Source organism: Polypterus senegalus, chromosome 17 (assembly GCF_016835505.1).
Source record: "Polypterus senegalus isolate Bchr_013 chromosome 17, ASM1683550v1, whole genome shotgun sequence".
Lineage (NCBI taxonomy): Eukaryota > Metazoa > Chordata > Cladistia > Polypteriformes > Polypteridae > Polypterus > Polypterus senegalus.
Window position 1 is genome coordinate 61,843,782 of NC_053170.1, and position 22,649 is coordinate 61,866,430.

General features: G+C 39.7%; 1 protein-coding gene across 5 annotated transcripts in view; it reads left to right on the plus strand.

Annotated features, from left to right (window-relative positions):
• The window catches only part of LOC120518144 (transcription factor MafG), a 192,964-nt gene that overhangs the window by 90,280 nt on the left and 80,035 nt on the right, over positions 1–22,649 (plus strand). The window contains exon 2 of one of the 5 annotated variants that reach the window (XM_039740766.1): positions 8,517–8,667. The exons of 3 other annotated variants lie outside the window; for them this stretch is intronic. The gene's annotated coding sequence lies outside the window, so the exon portion shown is untranslated. The remainder of the gene's footprint in view (positions 1–8,516; positions 8,668–22,649) is intronic. One more of the 5 variants, XM_039740768.1, reaches the window with a different exon arrangement.

Consider the following 22,649-nt stretch of genomic DNA (forward strand, 5'->3'; position numbering starts at 1 on the left):
CTTCATAGTTACACATTGTTATAAGAATTTCTAGGAGTACCAGTAATCGTGGCAAATGTGTTTTTATAAAAAAAAAATAAAATAACTTATTTCTTGATGAGGAACTGTTTTTTCTCAGAACAAATTTATTTTAATTAAAGGTAGGATTTCTCTCTTTTTTAAGTTTTTTTAAAAGGGATGTCAATAATTGTGGAGGGGATTATATAGTTTTACTTTAAATGTTACCAGTTTACAATTAAAAAAAAAAAAATTTTAAGATGTGCTGCTTCAGAATTTGCGTTTTTAGTTAAAAGAAAAAAATAGGAATTCAGTTAGCTGGGCACATGAAATAATAAATGATGTAAAATGAATATGAGTCAGAGAGACACTTTTCACGTCCCATGACACCGTCAAGTCATGTTATACTGGGAAAATAATAATCAGCCCGGAATAAATGAGACCAAAAAGCGTTGGAGAGAAAAGAATACAAAAAAGGAGGCAAATAAAAAAAAAATTATAATCTTATGTGCAAATTCTGAACATGCGGAAAGTAATAATCAGCCTGGAACAAGTGGAATAGAACACCACGAAGGTCCAATCAGGCACAGAAATAAAAGTAAAAGACGAAGTACAGCTTCATAAAGACATTCAAACACAGTGCGATATACATGCAGAGCAAGTTCAAAAATATGAAAGTAGTAAAATTTGCAAGTATCAAAACCAAGAGAGTAAAGATCGCATTAGCGCTAACAAACGAACATTATTACTCGGGGAAATAACGAAACAGCAAAAACAGATCGAATATATGGACATAAGTGATATATCAGAAGTATGTAGATATTGCAAGGCTTTAACGTTGGTTGGAGACTTGTACATCGTCAAATTCACGTTGTCCTCAGGAAAAGTACTGTTGCTTCCCAATGCAGAGGCGTATCCACCATAGTTAAAATCTGTTGGTTGGTGAAAGTGAAATCCACAAACACTGCAGGCAAAATATAAGCATCTATAATAACCTTTTTGTGTTTGCATCATTCAATGCACAAAACTTAGATTTACACAATAATGGACCATACACTATGAGAATCTGTTGTCCCGCAACAATTACAGCTATGACAAGTTTAATTTCGAAGAGACCGCAATTCGGACAGGTATATATTTATGATCACAGAGAAGCGATGCAACATAGAATCGAAAGAGTTAAACGATCGGATGTAATAGAAATTATACAGCCAATACTGGATACAAATCCATACGTCCAACAGTATCGCACTTTCCATGACATTTATCTGCAAAACGCGGTCAAAGAAACGTTCTCATTTATAATAAGCCAACACGTGAAGAATTGTCAGCGATAATAATTTCGAAAGACACAGATATCAAAGACAGAGTAGATATTTGTGTATACCCAAAGGCAGAGCACGATTCGTCATTTCTGTCAAATACATCGCCACATTCAGATCATTTTCTGCTTCCTTTGTTTTTCCCAGATGGCGAAACAGGATTGACGTAAAATGTGAAACAAATGCATTCTGTTAAACGAATATCACCCACACAATATTTCGGGTCAATATTACCGATACGATCCAATGTACAGTTGTACTTGAAAGTTTGTGAACCCTTTAGAATTTTCTGTATTTCTGCATAAATATGACCTAAAACATCCTCAGATTTTCACTCAAGTCCTAAAAGTAGATAAAGAGAAACCAGTTAAACAAAGAGACAAAAATATTATACTTGGTCATATATTTATTAAGGAAAGGGATTGAATATTACATTTTCTTTCAGCTGTGTAATGTGCATTTTTACCAATATTGAGATGTTGTAAAAAGGAACAACTTATTTCTTTACAGTGTTCCAACAGCTTTTCAAACAACGTTGTATGTAGCAACTCATTTTTTGCCAAACAATGCATGGATCTTAAAGCTCCCACAAAGGCATTTCTCTGTAAGTTATTTAACACAGATACTGATTTTACAATTTGACCGATTCCAGTGTGCTCTAGTACACGCTTTCCTAAAAGGTCAGCAGAAGACTCAATGTGCGTTTTACTTTTTTCATGGTCCACCAAGCATTCTTTTGGAATTCTTGTGTATGGCACGTTTACCCAAAGTAACCCCTCCTTGGGGGGTGTTTGAGTATTTCATGCACAATGAGCACCACATAACATTTTCTTTGACCATTAGCCAATCAAAATCTTTAAACCATTGTTTATGCCGGATAAGCGGTGTTTAGATTTATCAATTGTCAGAGTGTATGCTGAAGAGACTTCCCCTGATGGACCAGCCTCTGCAATGCCTTTGTCTGAAATTGCCACATGAGGAGTTGATGCCGCACCTTCATTAGTTTGTGACATCTATTTTCTGACATAACTGAGCAGTGTTGAGCACATAACTGAGCACTTCTTTTGCTCATGTTGGTAAAATGTTTGAAAAAAATTTAAAGTACTGTTGAATAAGACTTTTGAGTGGGAAAGGGAGAGAGAGCCTGTTGGATATTCAGTTCACACTTGCACTACGGAAGATACGCATTCTCGACATTTCCACTTTAATCTCGACGCTTATGTCGAGAATAAAGTCGACATTTCCACTTTATTCTCGACATTTTTTACTTTATTCTCGCCGTTTATCTCGAGATTAAATTCGACATGTTGACTTTATTCTCGTAGTTTGTCATTAAAGTAGAATATCGCAAACTAAACTTCATCTTAAAATGAATGTTTAATGTATGTGAACGCCACCCGGGCACAGACAGGCGGACATGTTGTTATCAAACCATCACACGTTTATTATACAAATTATTTACAATAATTAGGTCACAAAGACCCCAGTTCATTGGTCACACAGACCCAGTCACGTGCACAAACCCCAAAACAGTCACTCAGTCCTGGCCACAATGCCTTCTTCTCGGGCCGCCTCCACAACTCCTCTTGCCTCGTCCTTCTTCCACCCGACTCTAGCCCCGAATGAATGGAGACGGCCCCTTTTATGGAGGACCCGGATGAGCCCCAGGTGTTCCCGGCAATCGTCTGGCCACGCCCAAGTGTGGCGGAAGTGCCGGCTGTCCTCCCGGCTGCTCTCCGGGCGCCGTCATAAATCTTCCCCCCAGCACTTCCTGGTGTGGCAGGAGTGCTGGGGAAACAAGTCCCCAAGGCATTGGGGCGCCTCCTGGCGGTGACCACGGGCCCCTAAAGGGAAGGGCTTCCATGCCCTCGACCCGTGGCCCCCAAAGCAACCCGGAAGGCAAACCCCACGTGGTCCAGGCAGGGCTCTGACCCTCTTCCGGTCCCTCCTGGCGTCCCGGCCGGGTCATGGCCCCTGGCATCCCTGACATGTACTAGATTTTCTCAAACCCCCGTCATAAGTTATATAGCAACATCGACTTTATTCTCAACTTAAACTTTTCTTTCTTCACTTAGTCTGTATTTTTTTTTCTTCATCGTGGCTCTGATACACTTTCGTACAAAACCCTCAGCAATTAATTGACAAAACTTTTGCACAGGACACAGTGTGTGCTGCAAGGGTGTCTGCACACTTTTTGCAATATGGACGCAGGTCCAAATATGAGCAAATATAAGAACGGCAGATGGGGTCACTTTAAACAGGAACCACAGTGAGTACTACAAGGATTTTTGCACACAGAACACACCTAATTCTTAAACAACTGTATTTGTGTGTGTGTGTATATATATATATATATATATATATATGTGTATATATATATATATATATGTATATGTGTATATATATATATATATATATATATATATATATATATACATATACATATATATATACACATATACACATATACATATATATATACACATATACATATATATATATATATATATATGTGTGTATATATATGTATATGTGTATATGTATGTGTATATATATGTGTATATATATATATATATATATATATATATACAGTGGGTACGGAAAGTATTTAGACCCCCTTCAATTTTTTACTCTTTTCTATATTGCAGCCATTTGCTAAAATCATTTAAATTTATTTTTTCCTCTTTAATGTACGCACAGCACACCATATTGACAGACAAAAAAAAAGAATTTTTTAAATTGTTGCAGATTTATTAAATAAGAAAAACTGAAATATCACATGGTCCTAAGTATTCAGACCCTTTGCTGTGACACTCATATATTTAACTCAGGTGCTTTCCATTTCTTCTGATCATCCTTGAGATCACCTTCATTTGAGTCCAGCTGTGTTTGATTATACTGATTGGACTTGATTAGGAAAGCCACACACCTGTCTATACCTACAGCACACAATGCATGTCAGAGCAAATGAGAATCATGAGGTCAAAGGAACTGCCTGAAGAGCTCAGAGACAGAATTGTGGTAAGGCACAGATCTGGCCAAGGTTACAAAAAATTTCTGCTGCGCTTAAGGTTCCAAAGAGCACAGTGGCCTCCATAATCCTTAAATGAAAGATGTTTGGGACGACCAGAACCCTTCCTAGAGCTGGCCGTCCGGCCAAGCTGAGCTACCGGGGGAGAAGAGCCTTGGTGAGAGAGGTAAAGAAGAACCCAAAGATCACTTTGGCTGAGCTCCAGAGATGCAGTCAGTAGATGGGAGAAAGTTGTAGAAAGTCAACCATCACTGCAGCCCTCCACCAGTCAGGGCTTTATGGCATAGTGGCCTGTCGGAAGACTCTCCTCAGTGCAAGACACATGACAGCCCACATGGAGTTTGCTAAAAGATACCTGAAGGACTCCGAGATGGTGAGAAATAAGATTCTCTGGTCTGATGAGACCAAGATAGAACTTTGTGGCCTTAATTCTAAGCGGTATGTGTGGAGATAACCAGGCACTGTTCATCACTTGTCCAATACAGTCCCCACAGTGAAGCATGGCAGTGGCAGCATCATGCTGTGGGGGGTGTTTTTCAGCTGCAGGGACAGGACGACTGGTTGCAATTGAGGGAAAGATGAATGCGGCCAAGTACAGGGATATCCTGGACAAAAACCTTCTCCAGAGTGCTAAGGACCTCAGACTGGGCCAAAGGTTTACCTTCCAACAAGGCAATAACCCTAAGTACACAGCTTAAATAATGAAGGAGTGGCTTCACAACAACTCTGACTGTTCTTGAATGGCCCAGCCAGAGCCCTGACTTAAAACCATTTGAGCATCTCTGGAGAGACCTAAAAATGGCTGTCCACCAATGTTCACCATCCAGCCTGATAGAACTGGAGAGGATCTGCAAGGAGGAATGGCAGTGGATCCCCAAATCCAGGTGTGAAAAACTTGTTGCATCTTTCCCAAGAAGACTCAGGGCGGTATTGGCTCAAAAGGGTGCTTCTACTACTGAGCAAAGGGTCTGAATACTTCTGACCATGTGATATTTCAGTTTTTCTTTTTTAATAAATCTGCAACAATTTCAAAAATTCTTTTTTTTGTCTGTCAATATGGGGTGCTGTGTGTACATTAATGAGGGAAAAATTAATTTAAATGATTTTAGCAAATGGCTGCAATATAACAAAGAGTGAAAAATTGAAGGGGGTCTGAATACTTTTCGTACCCACTGTATATAGGTTTGCTATGTACTTTACAAATTACAAATAGAGAGCTGCTGTATGCTCAGCCGCTCTATACAGACTGCACTGACACTGAGAACAGGGATATCACTTCCGAACGCCTTTTTTTTCTGATATCTGACAGGCTGTTTCACTAGACTTTTTTTTATTTTATCAGACCTCCTCTTGCCCGCCCACCTCCACATCCTCTTTGCTTGTGAACTGCCGCTCCACTCCCTCTATTAGCATGTACAGCCCCCTCTCACCCGCCCACCTCTCCATACTCCTTGCTACTGTATTAAGCTGCTACGCCCCCGCTATTACCATGTACATCCCGCTCTCGAAACCCCACCTCCCCATACTCTTTGCTTGTGAACTCTGCTCTGCCTCGACACCCACTATTAGCTTTAGCAGTATTTGCCCACCCGCCCGCTCTTCCCTTACCATCTCTGCAGATCATTAGATCTGCCTGTGCCTGCAGATCTGCGGCCGTCATCTCACAATGTCATGTGAGATGACAGCTGGGCACTCAACTAAATTAGCCGACGCTAGGGAGAACACTGAAGTTACTTAAGTTTATTTCAAGAAAATAACCACAGAAAATAAAATGCAGTCAATCTGAGCAAGCCTGAGCTTCTTTCTTGTTACTCACACACACCTCTACCTCACAGTGATTCATAATAAACTCGTACTACAGAGAAAGCAAAATCTCAGGTGGTGTAAATAGCAACTGCAGTATAAAATGTACCAATCTAATACAGCAGGTATATTCAGTTCTGTGTTTGCAGTGAATGGATTAAGCGGGTGTAATGCAACCCTTCAACGGAGCGCTCGGCTAAAAGACGCTAGGGAGAACACTGCAGTTCCTCCAGGAGGAGGAGGAGGAGAGAGAGGCAGTGTACTTTGTATTCTATCTGACATATGGAATGGATAACACATGAGATGACACATTGTGGTTGGAGTGAGCTGTGAGTGAAGCAGCATACTTTTAGATTTTTCACACACATGGTAAACCTGACGATGTTTGCAAATGCTACAGTGAACAGTGTGCTTGCTTTTGTGAAAACAGAAGGACCGATGGAATGTGATACTTGTCCATAAATGAGGTGCCTTAAAGAAAACAAAATATATTCTGTACTGCATATTGAAATGCTGCCGTGTGTACTGAATAATATAAACACACTTTCATGTATTATATGTTTGTACCCAAATGTGAATTACTATCATACAGTAATCACCGAAAAATTTCACTTGTACTGAAATAATAGGAGTGACTATATGTAATGAAAAGATGATGCACTAATCTTAAAGCTGTTGTTGCTGCAGTTATTTCAGTTATCTAAAAAAAAGTATATAAACTCGCCTAAAATCACATTGCAATATTATCACACAACATGGAATCAAGGGTACATCGTCGGCGTCAGTTTTACATGGGTAAAGGAGCACATGCGAGGTGGCACATTGTGGATGACGCAAGTGGCGTGTAAAGACAACAGCACTATTAGGAGGCTCACTCACAGTGTTTTTTACAGACTTTTAATGATGTTCTCAAATGTTAGTATGATCAGTGGGCTTTCTTTTAGAAAATGGAAGGATCAACAAAAAGTTTATGCTCATGAATGAGGTGCCTTTTAGAGAAAAAAAAAAGAATGATTTGAGCATAGCTATATTGAATTTCTGCCGCATGTACTGAATTACATAGTTATGTGTACACAAGCAAAGTAAAAAACAATTTTTTATTCTTGCTTTAGCATACATTTTTGTACATGCAGTGTCTGTGAATTGTAAATTTCACACAACTTGGAATACAGAGTATAGATCGACAGGGTCAATATGTGCTGTGATCTTTCACTCACAGCTGGCTTACTCCATCCACAGTGTGCCATCTTGTGTGTTCTCTTTTCCCCATATCAAATTGGTTCTGGCTGTGTACTTTCTATCTTGACAGCTTCATTACTCTCAGAAACTTGAAAACAGTTTTTTGAAAAAATGACGCACAAGATGGCACATTGTGGAAAGAGCATGCTGTGTTTAAAGAGCACCGCACTGAAGGCATCTTTTTCACGTTTCCACAGACACTGCATACCAGACTGTGCATGTAAATGCAAGAATAAAAAGTCATTTTTCTTTGCTTATGTACATTCCTGACGTAAAAATATGTGTGTATGTTATTCAGTACATGAGGCAGCATTTTAGTACTCAAATCATATATATATCATGTTGCATTAGTCCTTCTGTTGTCACAAAGAAAGCCCACTGTTCATTATTGAATTTACATACATTGTAGGGTCTCCTGTGTCTATAGATTCACTGAAAGCAAGCACTGTCCACAGTGCGCCTCCTCTCATGTTCTCCATTCCCCATGTGAAAACTGTTGCGGTGTGCTCCTTATATTCCAAGTTCTATAAACATATTGCAATGCAATTTCAGATGAGTTTATATACTTTTTTTATGCAAACTAAATTAACTGGAGCACTGACAGTGTTCAGATTATCCTACTATTATTGTATTTTGATTACCATTAAAAATCCAATTTAAATGTGTATTTATGTATCAAGTAGATATCAAAGTATATAACTGTACATTTCTTTTTACAGTTGTCTATTTTAAAACCTGTATCTATGTGATGAAATACAAAATTCCTATCAGAGGACTGAATTTCACATAATTGTACTTATGATTAATAAGGAGAATTTGTTTCACATTTAGACTAAAAGAATGGTAAAAATGTTTTTTTTTATGTATATTTATGTGCTGAAACCTGATGCATCTGGGCTCAGGCTCTTCATTTCAAAGAAGCATTTTTAGGTTGTGTAAAAAGATATGAAGGAAATAAATATTGCTACAGTAACATATAATAATTTTTTCATATTTGTCTACTGTTCTGTCAAGACTACCTTTTAAAGTTCACATCAAGGAAACCTGGGAAAATATCTTTAAAATAAAAATACACACAAATTACCTTCACAAAATAACTAGGCTTTTTTGTTTTTATTTGGCAGAAGCAGAAGGGGTACAGAATAACGCATCATCTGAATGCCAACTAAATTTTTATGAATCGTTTAAGAGAGTGCTGATTTTTCAGGCCCAATTACTTGAAGAAACATCACACCCACAGAAAAAAGTGCTGAGTGTAAGCTCAAAGGAGTAAAGGTAAAAATGCATTCTCAACACTTTCCAGAAGCTAACACAAAAGGAATAAATGAAAAAATCCTGAACTCAGCAACTACCAAGACCACATATCCAATTAGAAGTTCTCAACTTGAACTAACACAAGTTAGATTCCTATCATTCCAGTCTTGAAAACTCTACTCTTGTTAATAAATAAATCTAGGGAGAGAAAAAATGCTGATCTAACCGATTTTCAAACATTGTGTTACTCTATCCAGCATTCACTTTTCAGTGACTTGAAATAATGCAAAGGAGTTTGTCAGACAACAGTTAACATTTGTTAATTAACATCATGATTATTTAACAAGACCCTTGTGTAGTCGGCACCTCATGCTGAATATTAATAAACCAGTTTTCTAATGTGCCTCGAGTGCCTGAAAAGACTTGGCTTGGGAGCTGAATAGGCTGTTTACCAGGAAAATAGATTTTTGTTAAGAGTGATATCTAGTAATACCTTATTTATTTTTTAATGTAAATTTTGATTACTTGTATGTTTTTTATTCTTTGATTCTAGTCGATTTATTTACTGTTAATACATATAACCTGCCACTTTTCTGTTTGTCTTGTTTATGTCTAAGTGAAATATGCATGCTTTTGTACACAGTTTTTCCTTACTATATATGCATTTGTTTGTGTATTTCTGCAAATTATTATTTTTATGTTTCTTTTTAATGTTTTCATATTTTAATCATATTCTACATTTAAGGCTCATCATGTCTCCACTACTTCATTGCAGTCTTCAGGATAGATGATGTTCTAACTGTTTTTAATGGTAATCTTGCGCCTGTGAAGTTTCCAATTTTCACTTTTATGCCCTTTCTGATGCCCTTCTTTTTTCCTATTCCATTCTGATTGCCATTCTCAGCCTTCTCAGCCAGGCAGTCTGATGCATTATGTATCTATACTAATAAAAGGCTAAGCCCTCACTCGCTTACTCACTGACTCACTCATTACTAATTCTCCAACTTCCCGTGTAGGTAGAAGGCTGAAATTTGGCAGGCTTATTCCTTGTAGCTTACTTACAAAAGTTAAGCAGGTTTCATTTAGAAATTCTACATGTAACGGTCATAACGGTTGACAACGTCCGCCATGTTGAACTTTCTTATTTATGACCCTATCTTCACGAAATTTGGTAGGCGGCTTCCCTGTGCTAACCAACAACGATGAACGTACTTATTTCAGTGGTATGACGCCACTGTCGGCTGCCATATTGAACTTTCTACGTCACTAATTCTCCAGCTTCCCGTGTAGATAGAAGGCTGAAATTTGGCAGGCTCATTCCTTACAGCTTACTTTCAAAAGTTAAGCAGGTTTCATTTTGAAATTCTACGCATAACGGTCAACAACGTCCGCCATGTTGAACTTTCTTATTTATGGCCCCATCTTTACGAAATTTGTTAGGTGGCTTCCCTGCGCTAACCAAAACCGATGTATGTACAGTACTTATTTCAGTGGTATGATGCCACTGTCGGCCGCCATATTGAAGTTTCCAATGTCACTAATTCTCCAACTTCCCATGTAGGTAGAAGGCTGAAATTTGGCAGGCTCATTCCTTACAGCTTACTTACAACAGTTAAGCAGGTTTCATTTTAAAATTCTACGCGTAACGGTCGACAACGTCCGCCATGTTGAACTTTCTTATTTATGGCCCCATCTTCACGAAACCAATGTACGTACTTATTTCCGAGGTATGATGCCACTGTTGGCCGCCATATTGAACTTTACAATGGTCTTTGTTAATTATGTGCCCATCTTCAAGAAATTTGGTATGCGGGTTCCCAACGCTAACTGAATCCTACTTACGTACATATATACGTCCATAGCCTGCAGCTCGGTCACCGTGTGAGGCGGTGTTGGGTCCCCCATCCCAACGCCTCCCATGTTGTTGGCTGCCTGCCTATATAAGGCTGTCCGTCGCTCCAGTCTCTACATTCCCTTCCTTGCTACGCCACGGGATTCACGTCTCCCTGCTGATAACTACAGCCTTTTAATTTAATCCACGGCTTCTCCACTGTTTTATTGTTCATTTATTACGATTATAGTTATTGTGTAGGTATTTTAGACTTACTTTTAATTGTTCAGGTACCCATTTCCTTTATCATTCCAACCGTACCCCCATTAACATGTCTATCGACGTTATCACCATCGATCAAAGAACTGTCACTTACCGAGTGGTTTCCATGCCCGGAGATGGCACCTGCCTTTTCCATTCTCTGTGTTACATATTGCATGGCCGTATCAGGCTCACTCTTGATATCCAGAGGAACATTGTGTCTTATGTATTGAATGACTGGGACAGGTTCAAGGTGTGGACTGATGACGGTACAGGAGATAATTATACTACACAGGAGCACTAGAAGAGTGAAATGCTTAAGCCCTTTACCTATGGTTCTGCATGCGAGTTGATGGCTGCTGCTGAATTGTTCAGTTGTTGCTTTCAAGTGTACCGAAATGGCCAAATATTTTACACCTTTCGACAACCGCCAATGCCTCTTAAACATCTTACATTCACAGGTGACGATTTCAGTAGTGGACACTTTGATGTTTATGAATGTTTAAACTCTCAAAAGCTGGATGTGAAGTTATTGATGAAACCAGTTGTATACAGTAATCCCTCCTCGATCGCGGGGGTTGCGTTCCAGACCCCCGCGATAGGTGAAAATCCGCGAAGTAGAAACCATATGTTTCTATGGTTATTTTTATATATTTTAAGCCCTTATAAACTCTCCCACACTGTTTATAAATATTCCCCGCAGAATTATACAGCATGATCCCTTTGTATTCTCTTAGATATTAGGTAAGATTCATTGAAATTATGTATATAAACACACTGTTTATATACAGTAAAACCTAAATATTATTTTAAATATATCGAGTGTCTCCGATAGCACATATGTTACAGCCATTACGATAGACATGCCACCAGCAATAAATACGTACAATACAAGAAAAATAGTATACAGTAAATGTGTGTACAGTGACACTAAACGCACGTACATGTACTAAGCACTGTAAGTAGAAAATTAATTATGGTTACTCACCAACAATGACACGATGACTTGTCCGATAACAATGAGTTTTATTTTACTGCACAACAAAGGAGAGCGTTACAGCCCTTAAAGGAGCCACTTCAGGCGATTGTGTAGCACTGCCGTTGTTCTTCTTCTGGCAGTCTTCAATGCAAATCCCTAAAGCAGATTCCATCCGGACTACTGCCTTATTACATCCACTTACAACTCGTTTTGCACCCTGGTTAAAAGGACACTGCAGCCGTAGATCTTATATTCCTTTCCTACTTTTTAAATAAAAAGAATCGTAGCCTTCAACAAATCCAAAGCGTTTACCTTTTCGGCAATCATTAACATCTTCCGTTTGCACTTGGGCACAGCCCCTGAAGCAGTAGCAGATCGTTTGGAGCCATAATGAAGGGCTTGACTATGCACAAAGATAAACACAAAAGAGCACAACTCTTTACACAGGGAAACACGTTGATGCTGAATGAGTGAGACGAGACTTCCTGGTTAACACTGCATTCAGCACGCAGGAACTTAACTGCGTGCTCTGATTGGTTAGCTTCTCAGTCATCCGCCAATAGCGTCCCTTGTATGAAATCAACTGGGCAAACCAACTGAGGAAGCATGTACAAGGAAGTAAAAAGACACATTGTCCGCAGAACCCGCGAAGCAGCGAAAATCCAGCGTTATATATTTAGTTATGCTTTCATATAAAATCCGCGATAGAGCGAAACCGCAAAAGTCAAAGCGCGATATAGCGAGGGATTACTGTACTTACAACGTTAGACAGATGCCGAATGTCTCTTCAACACAAGTCCTACAAATACTGTCGTAATTGAAACAAACCATGAAACTCAAACTGATTATGACAGCAGCAATCCAAGCTGTGAGATTTGAAACAAGATTACTGTTCACATGGCCAACTGTACGGTTGCATGCTCAAGAGTGAGCTCAGCGCACAGCTTGGTCATATTACAACCGGAGGGCCTAACTCACAATGTGGTATACAAAGAGATCCTTAACAAATAATTATTGGTATATTTCCCCTCAGTTTAAAAAGATTTAATTTTCTTCTTAATAAAAATTTTAAGGCAGTACTAGATATAGATAGATATTGACAATCCCCGGAGTTAAGGGTTGGCCAGTGAGTTTTTCTTGCTTTACAGGATATCCACCTGCAGGTTAACTACTACTTAAGTTCATCAATTCTTGTGACATGTCTGGGTCCTGAAACATTTAATTTAGCACTACCTGCTCATTGCAGGATCCATCCAATTTTACATGTCTCTCGATTTAGACTGGTGCACTAAAGTCTACTAGTGAAATCTAACCTTCTTCCTCCTCCTCCTCTTCTTAGCCTGAAGATTATATTGTATTATATTAGATTGTAAGTAATAAGGTCTAAAATGGAGATCCTGGGTTTATGATGCTCTTCTTTATGCCCCAAGACCCCTCCAAAAATCTCCCACCCCCAACCCCCATCACTCTCTCTAACTGAAGCTGCGTGGGTATGTCTGAAATACATGTGCTGGTTATGTCATGAATGTATTCATTTATATATAATATAATATGTCTTAATTTATATCTTTACCTAAGAATGTTGTCCATTATTGGTACAATTTTATTCTGAATCTAGGCTTTCTTGTGTTTGTAATTTTACATTCATTTCGCATCTATATTAACTGGTTATGCCCTAAAGCATTCTGCATTATTGCATCTAAGGAGTAGGAAATGGCTGAGGAATAGTGAATATAACACTCCAAAATTTTCAAGGAAGTATATATACTCAGCAAAAAAAGAAACGTCCCTTTTTCAGGACTGTGTATTTCAACAATAATGTTTTAAAAATCCAAATAACTTTACAGATCTTCATTGTAAAGGGTTTAAACAATGTTTTCCATGCATGTTCAATTAACCATAATCAATTAATTAACATGCACCTGTGGAATGGTCGTTAAGACCTTAACAGCTTACAGAAAGTAGGCATTTAAGGTCACAGTTCTAAAAACGCAGGACACTAAAGAGACTTGTCTACCGACTGTGAAAAACACCCAAAGAAAGATGCCCAGGGTCCCTGCTCATCTGCGTGAACGTGCATTAGGCATGCTGCAGGGAGGCATGAGGACTGCTGATGTGGCTAGGGCAATAAATTGCCATGTCCGCACTGTGAGACGCCTTAGACAGCGCTACAGGGAGACAGGAAGGACAGCTGATCATCCTCGCAGTGGAAGACCACGTGTAACAACACCTGCACAGGATCGGTACATCCGAATATCACACCTGCGTGACAGATACAGGATGGCCACAACAACTGCCCGAGTCACACCAGGAACACACAATCCCTCCATCAGTGCTCAGACTGTCCGCAATAGGCTGAGAGAGGCTGGACTGAGGGCTTGTAGGCCTGTTGTAAGGCAGGTCCTTACCAGACATCACCAGCAACAACGCCGCCTATGGGCACAAACCCACCTTCACTGGACCAGACAGGAGTGGCAAAAAGTGCTCTTCAGTGATGAGTCACGGTTTTGTCTCACCAGGGGTGATGGACGGATTCGTGTTTATCGTCGAAGGAATGAGCGTTACACCGAGGCCTGTACCCTGGAGCGGGATCGATTTGGATCGATGGCTAGGGCCATTCCCCCAGAAATGTCCAGAAACTTGCCGGTGCCTTGGTGGAAGAGTGGGGGGGTAACATCTCACAGCAAGAACTGACAAATCTGGTCCAGTCCATGAGGAGGAGATGCACTGCAGTACTTCAAGCAGCTGGTGGTCACACCAGATACTGACTGGTACTTTTGAATTTGAGCCTCCTTTCATTCAGGGACACATTGTGAAACATTTTTAGTTTATGTCTTATGGTGTGTTGACTCTTTTAGTGTTCATACAAATATTTACACATTAAGTTTACTGAAAGTAAAAACAGTTGAAAGTCAGAGGACGTTTCTTTTTTTGCTGAGTATATAAGAGTAAAAACCTTTATCACCAATATCTGTCTGTATGTTCCCTATACCAGGGGTCCCCAACCCCCGGTCCGTGGGCCGTGGTCATCTGACAGCAGGGCCACGAGAGAATTGCCAGCAATGGAGACTCGCTCAGCGAAGGACTACAGCAAAATGGCTGCCCCCTTCACTGAGGACACTTTTCAGAATGCTAGGCGGGTGGGGCTTTGCAGCGGTGCAGAGAGAGGAGAGAAACTGAGGTGAGAGAGTATTACAACACAAAGTATTTTTATGGTCCCGACAGTTTCCCCATATGACACGAGTCTATAGAAATCTTGTTACTATGAAGTACAGTCAGCGGATACTTTCATTACAGCAAAGTCACCTTGAAATGCTTGAATGAATCATCCACAGAGCAGTTAGTTCTGTGGTCGTAGCTCAGTTGTGTACAACAACCCCCAAACAAAAACATTGTAAAAAAAAAAAATTCTTTCTTCAAACTTTCCTTGTACTGTTTTCATTGTTTTTTATTTTTTTTTATTTTTTTTTTGCTTTTTTTGTTTTTTGTGGTTTTCAGTGATACCTTTTACTCATTCCTCGTCAACATTTTAAAAACATCCATTGGAATTTAACTCATTGTCACCCTCCTATAGAAATGGCAGACACGAAAAAACGATAACAATGTTAATGTTTGTGATGGGCAATCTGTTGGAATGACAAATGTAATGCATATGTCTTTGTTATATGCAAAAAAGGAAGAAAAATCATGGGTTGCAAACATATGCGAACTGCTGCATTTGAAGACAGTTTTTATGTGGTTCAGTGATGCTCGTTCAAAAAACATTCATATTAATGCGGCACTCATTCAGAAAATGTGGGGTTTCTAAACTCTCTTGGGACCTCCGTCAATGGGAGAATGTGCTGAAGAACATCCTGAAATGCAGTCACCGCGTCTGTGGAAGACTGTTTATCTCTTGCTGGGGCAACAGAAGGCTCACAGCTCTACTGCGTCTCTCCGCCAAAGCAAACAGTAAAGATCTCGATGGGTGATGCAAGGAACATTGTAAATGCAGGGAACATGATTACTTGGCCACTAACCTGGTCACAACCCTGTCTGACTGCTGTGTCTGTTTATAGGAGAGAGGAAGATCCCGCTACAATAAATAACCGTGCTGTTCCTGTTTCAAGCTGAATAAAGCTGGTTTTGCTACAGTACTGCGACTCAGTCTCGTGTTTTGGGGTGTAAGACAGGGACTTTTAGCACGACCATGATCTTTTAGGATTCGCTTCTGTGGTGCTTCACTGTAGCACTGTGAGCCTGCTGTTGCCCTGCCCCGGCAATGGACAAACAATCTTACACAGATGTGGCAGTCGCGTCTAAGAACACACTTCAGCATGACGTTCCCGTTGGGTGTGGGGTGGTATCCCAAAAGAGTTCAGTAACCTCACAATATGAACAGGCATAATTGGGCACCCCGCCTTTACCCACTGTGCAGACTTAGTATCCAGCCAGGCTGAAGGAGTGCTGGAGGAGCCTGAGTAGGAACATCTGAGACAGTGGTGAAGCAGCAGCACGTGGGGCAGAGGCAGAAGATACCCGCTGTTCATGTTGGCAGATAAAGTGGCTGCATTCAAAGCCAAACTTGATATATGGGGCCGACAAGTGAACATTGGGATTTTTGATATGTTTCAAACATTAGCAGAGGTGATTAAAGATATCAAGCCCGGGCCTTCTTTCTCTCAGCTTTCAGCAGTTTGAGCGTTATTCCCAACCACAAAAGACCCCCAAAATGGGAAGGAATGGATCCGTGACCCATTTGTGAATAAGCCAGGTGAATCAACTTTGTCTGTGCTTGAAGAGGATCAACTGTTTGAGGTTGCAAATGATGAGGGCCTTAAAAGTATGTTTGAGACAACTTTAAAATCTTCATACATTTTGGATTAAAGTCAAGGCGGAATATCTAGAGGTTGCCATAAAAGCACTGAAAAGTCTGCTTCCACTTCAAACATCCTATCTTTGTGAGGCAGTGTTTTCTGCAGTGACGGCAACCAAACTGATATTACGGAGTAGACTGAGCGGGGGAGAAAGGTAGTTCCTAATTATGCTCACTTCAAGTCCCAAACCCCCGCCCAAATGCCATTCTTTGGTTTTAATCACGTTTGTTTATGAATGTTGGTTGAAAGTGGACTTTACTAGGTAAAATTGGGTATCAGGACTATAGAGGTTTCAAAACACTAACATAAACCAATCACATAGAGACCAATGACTATAGGGTGGTCCAGATCTAATTATGCAAGTTTATTACATAGAAAAATCACCTGAAAAATCCTGGACCATCGAGAAGTGTGCGAACTGCCGACATGAAGAATCATCTTTGTGACGAACTGGAATCGTCCCCGCATAAATCAAAGTCAGCCAGACAATCTGGATCTGCATAATTCGATCTGGACCACCCTGTATGTCTAATCAACTGAAATGGTACGTTTGCCATACAAGATGAAAGCTGCATACTTAGAAACAGTGTACAAAGTTGAATACCGCTACATTCAGTCGGGGGTTGGAGGAGAGGTTCGCGATGTGACACTTCAAGTTGTCCCATTACAGCGTAACAGTACAAGCAACAGACAATATCCATGTACTGAATCCATGATGCTTCAATTGTAAAACTACACACTGCAATGCTTCAAACCTATGCTATAAGCAATACATAGAAATCAACTGTAGCTTTGAGTCCTTCAGCAAATGCTTCATTCTCAACAGATTCAATCCCCATGCACTAACACAGAAGCTTTGTGCGTAACAGTGTGTAAAGACTTTTATGCACAGTTGTGACCTGTAGTATGAATGACCAGTGATAGACAACTGTACGTCACTGGAATGCTCTGGACCTCAGGCTTAGACTTTGGTGGATTTTCAACTACTTTTTTCCTTCTCTTCTAGGTCTTTCTTGGGAGCCTCCTTGTGGTTTTTATTATGCTTGGAAGCAATTCTTCTTGGGTTAATGAAATATAGGGTATCTCAAATAGATTAAAACAAAGGGTCATAAACACGGCTGCCAGCCATTCACTGTTCGAAATGTCCATCTCCATCAACGGATGGAACCAATTCTCCAATTTACAAAAATTTGTCTCTTTGCATTTTATCATCCTTCTCCCTATACTTTCCTCTTTCTTCTTACTGACTGCCAGTATATTTTAGTGCACTGAGTAAAAAATGCAAAAAAACTTATTGTAGATGTCTCAAAGTATTGTGATTTTATACGCTTATTATTTATTCTAATGCTAAATAGACACATATGACAGGAGAAGTTTGACATACATTCAGTCTGTTAATGTTGTCATATATAAAAGAGAAAATATTTAAATCTGAGATATCAAATGTCGTTTTAAAGTTGTCTTTTATTAGTATCCGTTTTTAAACAAATTGTTTTCCTTGCATTTCGACACTGATTTCTTGCTCTACACTAATGTCTGTGAAAGCAGCAATATCTGTCATATTTTGCTTCCCATGCTTTAGACATCCGGGGTAAAAAAAATGCAACAGGGCAGCAAAAAATGGCAGAACATGATTTATGTCATACAAATCATTTTCCAGGATGCAGGCTCATGCAAGAGGTGAAGACATGTAGAATAATGCCGATAAGCAATTTGACACTCCTACAAAATTAAACTAATGATGTAAATGCCATAAAACCAAAAACATATTCACTAAAGAACCTGTTTCTCTGAAAAATACAGTGGGAAATGTTTGAGCAGAACTTTCAGCAGTATTAGACTAACAAATTTTCAAAAGGGTTATGCAGAAGGAAATTATGGAGTCATTTACTAGTTCTTATCTCTAGCAAATCCTAAAGTACCTGAATTTTCATGCACAGTACTATTAGTGGGTTCTCAGATTTCTAGTCAGTGTTTATTAAATTTCCTAAATTTTCTTGAGAAAACAATTTTAAGTTTCCTCTCCAACCATTAAGTGATGGTGTGCTGCACAGCCTTTTCCAGGATGTAAAGTTTTGTTTTCTTTATTCTTAAACCTGGCCTGGCAAGAGACTGACCAGGAACAGATGGGCAAAACAATGAATGTCCTGGCACCCGACGCCTCAGCATCGCCTCCATCCGAGAGCGAAAGTAGGAGCGAAAATGCAAGTGAGTCGGGCCAGGAGACCTTGTTGATTCCAGAAGGTTCATTGGAAATGAAAAAGGCCTTACTTTCTGCGCTACCAGGTGGTGCTGGGCGATATGACGATATATATCGTGGGGACGATAGAAAAGTGTCTATCGTCCTATTTCTCTTCTATCGTTTCTATCGTTTCTAACCTAATTTTACCAATTACTAAAGAAAATATTGCATTAAATAGGCTGACAAATGAATGATAATGTCTTGTCGCTATGCAATGCATACTCTACCCTTTATATAAGTGATAATCAAGAATAAAAATGAACTTTTTCGCAAAGAAACTCCATCTTGTGGTTTTGTGACAGTTCAGTTAAATGTCACTTCAAAATAAAGTTGCAAAAAAAAGTATGCAATGATATTTTTGTCAAACTTTTCAGAGAATAACTGGAAACGTACTTTATTGTGGGTGGTATATCATGATATATATCGTTATTGTGATATAAAATAATCCATATCGTGATATATGATTTTTCCATATCGCCCAGCATTACTACAAGGTACCCATCATGAACTGGGCGGCATTAACTCTGACTGGGCTTACTTCTCCACCTGTGGAGCACAGCGAAAGCCAAATTGCTCACGTACTGAAGTAACTATCTGCAGGTGGAAGTCCCATTTTACTTATGGTGCCAAGCAGAGTTTCATTGTGGTGCACAACAGTCTGTTAGTCGGCGAAAGAGCTGTGAAGAAGCCGTCTGTTGCTGTGGTCCTGCCTTTGTCCAGTCTGATAGCCGTCACAAGACATTGTATCTTTCATTGCCGGTGCAACAAACAGTTCTCAGCAGGCATCAGCCACAGTGCTGCTCTTGTGAAAAGAATGAAGATAAATGCCAGAGGGAGAGGCAAGTTCATTTTACCATGTCAACGTCACTGAGAGAATAAAACTGAATAATAAAAAAAACAAGCTTTAACTTTTACAAGTAGCCACAATTTACACCGGGTGTTACAGACTCAAATCAAATGTATGTTTTTATTATATTGTAGAAATAATAATAGTAGCTCACTATTCAAAACACTGAGCACCAGGTCTCGAACCTGTGACCTTCATGTTATAAGGCAGGAGCTCTTGCCTCTGCACCATTCAAGAATACCTTTAAATTCCCTGTAGTTTGACATTTAAGCTTGAGTATTTAACTCATTGACAGCCAAAAGTAAATCAAATGTTTTTTTTCTTCTTTGATTATATTCTTGAATAAAAGCGCACATTTATTTTATATTCTGACAAAAGTCCTCACACATTATACACTTCTCATCATTATAAGTATAACATGGAAAAAGTTTCTGCTTTAGGTATGTCTCCAGCATTTCTTCAATTTCTTGCATTTCCTTTCATTCTACGCTTACCCAGATCTTTGTAGACACAGAACACACATGAAATGCATGTATTCCAAAAATATGATATGCTGTATTATTATCCTATACAACTCCAGATCTCGCATGCAGATAAAGGAGCCTTGGCTTCAGCTGGGAGAACTTTTTGCCCGAGAGCTGAGCACCATCAAGGTGGGGGGATGGGACAGCAGGCTACTTGTGCTGATCAATGCATTTACAAAACAAAAGACACTAATGGTGGAGACAAAATAAAAGACGCTGATGGTAGAGGTGCGAAGGGATTTAAGGTGGGCCGGGATTGCGAGTTTTTTCGTAGGCTTCAGGAATTCTAGTGTTAAGTGGGGTGCATGCCAGTTCACTTTTTTTTTAAATGTTCAACAAGGCATCTTACAGCAGCCACACACACTTGGAGATAGCTTGGTAGCTCTTCATAGCACTTTGCACAACCAACTTTGGGGTGTGACTTGCACATCACACTGATGCCCATCCATGCTTTACTGCCAAAATCTTCATTGCTGCTACAAAATTAGCACCATTGTCATGGACAACAGCTTTGACTTTCTCCGGTGGAATGTTAAATTTGGCAATAGCAACTTCAAACCATTCTGCCATATCTGCAGCTGTGTGTCTCTCCAAGGGGCATTGTTGTCAAGATATTGGACTTCCATTTCCCAGTCCTCCCCAAGAAAGTGACACGTCACTCTCAAGTACACCTCTGTAGCAATGCTCAACCAAATGTCAGTTGTGTGTGCAATGCTGTCCGTCTCCTGAAGGGTGTTTTTCAACTTGCCTTTGATTTCTTCATAGTTTTTCTCCATCATTTTCATGAAGTAGGTTCTTTGAAGGCAGCATGTACCTGGCATTGAAAGTGGAAATCATCTTGTGAATGTCTTTATCCTCCAGCATGGACAGAGAGCGCATGTCTGTAATAATCATGTTAAAAATACTTTCAGTGGACTCGGCCGCTTGCTTAACTGAACATGGTGCAGCTATCTGCACAAAGCTCTTCATACAACTCTGATTTACTTTTAAAAAAAAAAAAAAAGTGAAATAAATATTGATGATTATTGTTAGCCCTAAAAATCATACTGTAAGTACATAATACTGGCTAATGTACATTTATGTACTCTGTTGAAGGGTTGCACTACACCCGCTTAATCCATTCACTGCAAACACAGAACTGAATATACCTGCTGTATTAGATTGGTACATTTTATATTGCAGTTGCTATTTACACCACCTGATATTTTGCTTTCTCTGTAGTACGAGTTTATTATGAATCACTGTGAGGTAGAGGTGTGTGTGAGTAGCAAGAAAGAAGCTCAGGCTTGCTCAGATTGACTGCATTTTATTTTCTGTGGTTATTTTCTTGAAATAAACTTAAGTAACTTCAGTGTTCTCACTAGCGTCGGCTAATTTAGTTGAGCGCCCAGCTGTTATCTCGCATGACATTGTGAGATGACAGCCGCAGATCTGCAGGCACAGGCAGATGTAATATTCTGCAGAGATGGCAAGGGAAGAGCGGGCTGGTGGGCAAATATTGCTAATAGCGGGGAAGAGGCGGAGCAGAGTTCACAAGCAGAGTATGGGGAGGTGGGGTTTCGAGAGCGGGCTGTACATGGTAATAGTGGGGGTGTAGCAGCTTAATACAGTAGCAAGGAGTATGGAGAGGTGGGTGGGCGAGAGGGGCTGTACATGCTAATAGCGGGAGCGGAGCGGCAGTTCACAAGCAAAGAGGATGTGGAGGTGGGCGGGCAAGAGGAGGTCTGATAAAATAAAAAAAGTCTAGTGAAACCAGCCTGTCAGATATCAGAAAAAAGGCGTCAGAAAGTGATGTCTCTGTTCTCAGCGTCTGCGCAGTCTGTATAGTGCGGCTGAACGTACAGCAGCTCTCTTCTTGTACAGTACATAGCAAACATATATATATATATATATATATATATATATATATATATATATATATATATATATATATATATACACACACAGTTGTTTAAGCATTAGGTGTGTTCTGTGTGCAAAAGACCTTGTAGCACTCACTGTGGTTCCTGTTTAAGGTGACCCCATCTGCCGTTCTTATATTTGCTCATATTTAGAACTTTGTCTGTATTGCAAGAAGTGTGCAGAAACCCTTGCAGCACACACTGTGTCCTGAGCAAAAGTTTTGTCACTGAATTGCTGAGGGTTTTGTAAGGAAGCGTATTAGGGCCATGGTGATGAAAAAAAATACGGACAAAGTGAAGAAAAAAAAACTATGTTGAGAATAAAGTCGAGATGTTGACTTTATTCTCGACATCTCCACTTTAATCTTGACGCTTATGACAAGAATAAAGTCGACATGTTGCTACATAACTTATGACGGGGTTTGAGAAAATCTAGTAAATTAAACATTAATTTTAAGACGAAGTTTAGTTTACGATGTTCTACTTTAATGACAAACTACGAGAATAAAGTCAACATGTCGGAATTTAATCTCGAGATAAACGGCGAGAATAAAGTGGAAAT